Genomic DNA, 7,743 nt, shown 5'->3' on the forward strand with positions numbered 1-7,743 from the left:
GTGTCCAGGATAATCCCAATACCCAATACTGGAGACTGGCTGCGCAGCCGCAGAAAGGAACAGACTCCTGACAAGGAGCTTGAAACATTGTTACATTGCGTGAAAGAATGCGGACACACAGGAGTACATAGCGACGTGATTCCGTTGTTAGGCAACTCTAGAAGAGACAAATCTAATCTCCGCTGTCAGAAGGATGTCAGTGGCTGCTTGGGGTCCGGGAGGAGGCCTGAGGTCGGGGATGCTGAGGTTCGTGGTTGCGATGGCTGTTATGCAGAAACGTACATTTGTCAAAACCTACCTAATTGTACACTTAAAACAGGTTCATTTCATTGTGTGTAAGTTTGTTTCAGTAAAATTGATTTAAGTGAGAGAACACAAGTTTCTTGACTTTTTTTAAGGATGGGGGTGGTGGGAGAGAGAGCGAGAGAGAATCTGGAGGAGATTGCCTCTGAGCAGAGCTGGACACGGGGCTCGACCTCACAATCCTGAGATCATGACATGAGCTGAAATTAATAGTCAGACGCTTAACTGACTGAGTGCCCCGGGCACCCCAGGGGTCATATTGATATTATGCCGGACACATTTGTGGCCAAGAAACATTCAATAGGGGGAGGAAAGACATCAGAGTGTGGGCTGCTTTTCACAACGACTGCATATTTATGAGAGCAATTTATGCAGAAATGACATAGCCACAACTGTCATGAAGCAGAAACTGTACGACAAAAGAGGAGAAAGAGAAAGAAATCCCACTTAGGACATTTAATGCTCCTCTATCCATCCAAAACAGAGCAAGGGGACGCAGGAGTAAGAACGCAGAAGTACTGTACAATGAGGCATGGCAGGCCTTGTGCATAGCTGTTGAGGTCTGTGCTCCGATCACAGAGAATGCGCTTTTCTGTTCCAGTGCACATAGAAGAGTCATGAAAACTGAACACAAATTAGGCCACGATGAACATCTCAATTCCAGATAGGAGAAGTAATGTGAACAACATAAGAAAAACTAAAAATCAAACCAGAAAGCATAGATGCTCTTTTGCTTAAATATTTTAAAACTTTGTTTAAAAACTCCTGTGTCAAAGGGTGAAGACAAACCAATTTCAAGACCTGCTAGGGGGTGATGATATGAAAACAGATCAGAATCTAGGGGTGTTGCTCAGTGTTCAGAGACAAACTTACAAGCTTATATTCCTATCAAGAAAAACAAAAGAAAGAAAAATAAATGAATTAAATGTCCAATTCCAAAATTTTAAGTAAGAACAACCGAATAAGCTGAAAGTGGCCATTAATAAGGCAGTCAGAAACGAACTAGTTGGAAAACAGTAGAATCAACAAAAAAACACAATCCTTTAAAACAACCAATAAGATAAATAAATTACTAGATAACCCAATCCAGAAAAGTAAAACCATAAATACACATAACGAAAGTCCTAAAAGGAGGAAGAGATGACCATCAAGATAGAGGAAATTAAATCTTAAGAGATTATTTATGACTCTAAGCCGAGACACCTGGATGAAAATGTAATTTTCTATGACTTACCAAAATTGAGTAAATAAATACAGAATGTCAAAGCAGATGCATTTGCATAGAAAAATTGGGACAACTTCTCTCCATCTCCCATTGCCAAATCATCAGACTTCAAAATAAGTTAAGGAGGAAATTAGATGATCATCTCCGTATATGCAAAAGAAGATTTATTCCCTCATCTTTTACAGACAAATAGGGGGAAAACAACCCAGTATCTTTATGGCATACATGGGACACTTCCACCAAAGTCAGGAGAATGACTAGGATGCCCACGATCGTCACCCCTATTATTTAACATCCAAATGGAAGCATCACCAAACGCAGTTACACACACACTCACGTACTTGTATACACACACACACACACACACAGTTGCACACTCACAAACCCAGGAATTGGGAAGGAAAAGGTAAAACCATTATAGATTGTATTTCAGTAAAATCAAGGCAATCAACGGAGGAACTATTAAAACGATAAGAGAATTCATGAACACAGCCGGATCCAAAATCAACATAGAGAAGTCAGTAGTCCCCATAGAAGCAATGAGCAAACAATAGTAGATAGGAATCAACAATAAATGTGCAAAATTTATATGAAGAAAACATTAATTTGAAAGAGACTGAAGTAGACAAATGAAAGTGTAGGGCATGTTTTTGGACAGGAAGAATGGGTCTCCTGAAGATGTCAAGTCTCCTTAATTTATAACTAAAAGGACAAAGGGTTTTTCCTCTTTTCCAAGACCTAGAAAAACCGATTCTAAAGCTCATATGAAAAAGTAAACAAAATGAGTCAGGAAGATCCTGGGCGTGGCGGGCGCTATTTGTAGCAGAATACTATGAAGTGTCCACAAGAAGTGTGGCGCTGGTGCATAAATGGGCTGATCAGTGGAACAGACTAGAAGATCCCAAATGGACCCTCATACAAATGTGGAGTTTTAGTTTAATAAAAGCAGCACCTCAAGCTGAGCAGAAGGTGTGCTTTTTAATAAATGGCACCGGGTGACTTGGATAGCCATTTGGAAATACAGTTGGACCCTTATGCCAACTACACACGGCAGGGAAACTTCAGATGGACCAGAGATCTGTATAAAACAGAAAACCACGGAAGTGCTAGAAGAAAACATACATATTACTTTATAACTTGGGTATGGGGAAATCCTTTCTGAATATTTTTCTCAACTCAGGATCGGCAGAAGAGGTGTTCAATACGTGCAACCGTGTTGCAATACAGAACATCCCTGAATTTAAAAAGCAAAAGCAAAAGACGGATGACGAGTTGTAACAAGCCCTCGGAAGCTATTGCGAAGGGTCAGTCTACTTAGTGTGAAGAGTTTCAGAAATGGAGAAGGAAAAACTGAGAACAATGGAACATGATGGCAAATGTAAGAAGCTAGAAAAGGGGTTGGGGGTGGTCCTCGTTCTGTGCTCCCTCCTCTAGTCTGCGTTTGGGGGGTTTCATAAGGGAAACTCGGAACACCTGTAAACCAGTGGGTGGGATCCACTTTGGACAAGGGACAGAGTGGGAGCCTTTTGAGCTGGCCCTTGAGCATGAAGGAAGAGTCGGGAAAACGAGGGCCTGGGTGTCACGGGAGCAGGGCTTGGGGTCGATAGGGTTTTGGAGTGTCGTCGGGGTCTGGAGCCGGTGGCCAAGGGAAAATTCTTGAGAGGTCTTTGGTGCAAAAAGTTGATTTTGTGAAAGCTGTGGGGATGGGACCCTGTGGGCAGAGGGGGCCGCTGCCCTGAGACTGTGAAGGGTGGCAGATGATGCCCCTGGGAGTTGGAGAGGGAGGGGAAGGGAGGCGTCTGCTGGACTTGGATCTGCTGGAGAGGACACGGGACCTTGGAGGCCCGACTATGGTCAAGCTAAGATGGTTTTTCCTCCTAAGGAGGGATCTGCGTGGAGACCACTGGATCTTCCTGGAGGAGGATCATCCTCTCTCTGTTACAAGTCCTTGTCCTTGCGTGGGCTGCAGGCCATAGAGAAACCTAACTTGTTTACATTTCCTTGTGCCTTGGTTTCCCACATGGCTCACAAAGGGGAAGGCGATGTGACCACTCCAGGGAACCCAGTCCGGGTCTCTAGAAGTCAGGCTGTTGGTAAGAATGCACTTTCCTTGTATCCACCGCGACACTGGGGAGCTGAGGGACACTCTTGTCTCGCAGGACAGTGACCTCTGTTAGCCAACAGGAGCGTCTGCGGATCGCCCCGCAGATCCCCCGTGTGTGTGTGCGCGCGTGCGTGTGTGTGCACACGTGGGTGTGTGCAGGTGTCAGCTTGTGCGTGTGTTCCGCTGGCCTTCTCTCCTGCTTGTCAGGGTCACAGGCCATTGGCACAGTCCTGATCCCTCATTTTTGGCATCTTTCCTTAGCCCGGAAAAGCGTTCCCTCAAAACACTAATAACCAATCAGAAGGGCCTGTTCTCCGGAGGAGCCGTCCTTCCTCGCAGGCTGAGGGCCAGCCCCAGCCCGGCTCCAGCGCTCCCCAGAGGAGGCCGGGGGTTCAGCCATTGGCTTCTCTGGACGGGATGGAGCTGCTGCTGCGCTCACCCGGGGAGGAAAGGAGAGCATCGGGCGGGTCTGTCCCAGAGGAGGCTCCTCGCTGCCTGTCCATGGGGCTGAGGCCCGGCTGAGGCAGGTCCCTTGTGTTCTTTGGCTGTTCTCGAGGAATAGAAAGTGACAGAATCCGGGCTCAGGATTTGGGGAGGGAAATAAACATATCAGTTTATCATTCCCTGAGCCCAGCAACATTTCGGACCGTCCCACAGATCTTCAGGGCTCACCTGGAAAGTTCCGAGAGTGTGCCCCGCTGGCCGGGGGGTGGAGGCAGGCCTGAGAGACAGGCTGCATTTCCCTTAGAAAGTCTGCGTCCTGGGGTGCCCGGGGGGCTAGGTGGGTGAAGCGTCTGCGTTTGGCTCAGGTCATGGTCTCAGGGGCCCGTGACCGAGCCCCGCATCGGGCTCTCTGCTCCGCGGGGGTTGGCTTCCCCTCTCTCTGCTCCCTCTGCTTGCTCAGACTCTGTCTCTCTCTCTGACAAATAAATAAATTAAATCTTTAAATTAAAAAAAAAAAAAAAGTGTGTGTCCTTTGCTGCTATAACAAATCCCTACAAAACTGGTGGCTTAAAACAATGCAGATTTAACTCTTCACAGTTCTGGGAGGCCCGAAGTCTAAAGTGGACCAGCAGGGCTGGTTCCCTCTGGGGGCTCCAGAGAAGAGTCCATGTGCTGCCTTCTCCAGCCTCCAGAGGCACCCGCACGCCTTGACTCCTGGCCCACCCAGTGCCTGCGAAGGACATTCCGTCTTCAGGTCCCTCTGACTTGTCCTCCCCTCCCCCCATCTCCTCCCAGTCGTGAGACCCTGGAGACGACCCTGGGCCTGCCATGCCATCCCCATCATCCCCCCACTGGAGAACATGCTTGCGGCAAAGGGGGAGTGGACGGGGCAGGAGGGCGTGGAAGACCTCTTGGGGTGCCCGAGGCGTCCCACTGAGAGGGGTGGGTGGTCTCAGGGACCTGACAGGGACCTTCCTCCTGGGAGAAAGGAAGGCTGCACCCAGCGTGGCTGATGGGCCCGGCTTCAGGAGTGGGGGTGGGGCAGGAGTTTACCAGGACCGGGGCTGAGACCTACCGACGGGGCGCACAGGTCTAACACGGCTGCGCGACAGATCACCTGCAACTCGGCCGCTCGAAACCACACACACGGACCCTCTCCCGGCTCCTGTGGGTCTGAGGTCTGGGGCTCCGCTGGGTCCTGCTCGGAGTCACAGGCTGGAACCCAGCTGTCTTCCCATCTCCCGTGAGGTGTGGAGGCATCTTCTGGACTCACCGGTGGCAGGCAGGGTTCAGTTCCCTGCAGGTGTGGGGCTCGGTCCCCGTCACCCCATCACGTTCTAGACGTGACACCCTCTCCATGAGCAGTTCACAGGGCAGATGGCTGGAGAAATCTCTCTGATGTCTTCAGGTCTGACCCACATGGCAGTCTTCCATTCGATGAACTCAAAGTCAACTTATGAGGGACCTTAGCGACTCTGTCCTCCACACTCAGGGGAGGGCGATGGAGGTGTGCACGCGGAGGGGTCAGTATGCACTAACTAATACTGAGTTCTGCTTCGAAATCGGGGGACAGGGCTGCACGGTCAGCAGCACAGAGGGACTCCCATCCCAGGAGGTCGGACACGCAGCCATGGGGAGCAGGAAAGGAGAGTGTGTGAGCTTGTGGGGTCGGTGTAGACAGGAAAGCATTGGAAGCAATTCTGCCTTTTCTTTTCTTTTTCTTTTTTTTAAGGTGACGCATCTGTACACAGAAACGTGCAGATCTTGCATGTGCAAATCTAGGGATTCTGTGAAATATCTGCACCCACATAACCCAAGATGGTCACCATTCCCACTGTCTCCCGTGACCCGCTGGCCAAGCCCCCAGCACAGGGCAGGGCTGCCCGTGCTCTAGGGCCAGTGGGGAGTCTCGCCTGCCCGGGGCTTCCCGCAGGCGGGACCGTGCATTTTCTCCTCAGCTGTGTCCGCTTCTCTCCCTCAGCACAACGGGTGTTGAGCGTTGTCCATGACGTGGGTGGACCAGGGTCTGCCTGTCCATCCCCTTATGAGAAACAGCCCTGTGTCTTGCAGCTTTTCACTCGTACAGACGAGGTCGTGCATTCTCCTGCTGGTCTGAGTTGGCGTCTTTGTGGCCCTTGGCCGGTGCCCTGGAGTGCAATGGGGAGCTGTGTGGTGAGGTACGTGGGACAGCTGGGACGTGCTGAGGAGACGCTACGTGGTTGGCCCTTCCTGCCTCCCCCAGCTCCGAGCGAGGCTTGCACCCACCCCCCACCCCCCCGCCCGGCCTGGTCAGGAGAACTTCAGCCAGTCTGGTGGCTGTCAGGGTCCCCCTTATGTTCCCGGAGGAGGCACCGAGTCTTAACTTGAGAGGTGGGTTCTCGGTCTCCAGGGGACCCTAAGTGTCACCACGTTAACAGCTAAAGCCACCCTTGTGTCCCCATGGCCTTCTGGTGCTTTAGAAAGTGGCTGCCAGACAGCAGATGAGGACTCTGGGCTGGAGACGTCCCCCGGGCGGGGCCGGTTCCTAGGGTCCCGGCCGGTGAAGCTCTCTGACGCGCTGACCTGTGTTTTCAAAAATCCTAGATGGGAAAATGTCCCTTCCTGCATATCCTCAGCCTCAAAAATACGAAGACCAAATATCAGTTGTAGTAGCAAACGAAAATGGGTTTGCTTTTGCTCTAAACAAGGACTCTCAAAATGGGTGGAAAAAATGCCTTTACAGGCCATCTTCAAAAACACACGTCAACGGATGTGGCCGGAGAGATCACAACTGACAGGACGAGGGAGACGCGTCCGCCAAACGCGAGCGAAGGAAGCAAGCGCCACAGCCCTGCCCGGTGCGGGCGGACTCAACACCGAGCACCAGAGCACGGGGAAGGGCGGCCCAGCGAGCAGGGGTCGGAGCCGGCCCGGCTGCTCCTCCTGGCGCGGGAAGGGTGGGTGCCGCGGGCCCCCCTGCAGTAGCGGGGTGAGCAGCGTTACACCCGCACTGATCCAACATGTCGCGTTTACAAACTTGGGACAGACGCAGGCACCGTGGAGCCGAGGCTTCCTTCATAACCTAGTTCTGGAACGCCAGGTTCGGGGGGGGGACGGAGGCTCCTGCTCTTCTCCGCGTGGCTGCGGGGAGGGGGGCTGCGGAGGACAGCGGGGAGCAGAGTGCGGCCTGACTTCCCTCGTGAGCTCCCAGCCACGGTTCCAGTCGGAGGATTCACGGATCCGTGGAGCAGACGCGGTCCCGTCTTCAAGGGACACACATATTTCTGCTTTCCCACTTGGCCTCAGGAGGGGTCTCTGGGCTGACCACTCCCAGGCAGGGTGGGGACCCCTGCAGAGGAGGAAAACCCCGAGATCCCGACTGACGCGGTGAGACCTGGGGCGGCCAGAGCCTGTGCGTGGAAGGCAGAGGAGGAGGGTCCCGTCGCGAGGGCGGCTGAGCGACCTCCGCGCTGCCTCGCCCGCAGCCTCCCTTCCCCAGCTGCCTCTCCCCTCCCTGCCCTGGGCACCAGGTGTCTGCACCCTCAGCCCCACACGGAGCAGGGAGCAGCGGGGCCTGGGGCCTGACCCCGGCCCTCCCAGGTGGGTATTGCAGGGTTACAGACCCATTTTGCAGTGGGTCAGACTGAGGTGAAGGGGCGGGCGGTGGGGAAGGAGCCAGGTTCCCTGG

This window comes from Neovison vison, chromosome 6 (genome assembly GCF_020171115.1).
Source record: "Neovison vison isolate M4711 chromosome 6, ASM_NN_V1, whole genome shotgun sequence".
NCBI classification, from domain to species: domain Eukaryota; kingdom Metazoa; phylum Chordata; class Mammalia; order Carnivora; family Mustelidae; genus Neogale; species Neogale vison.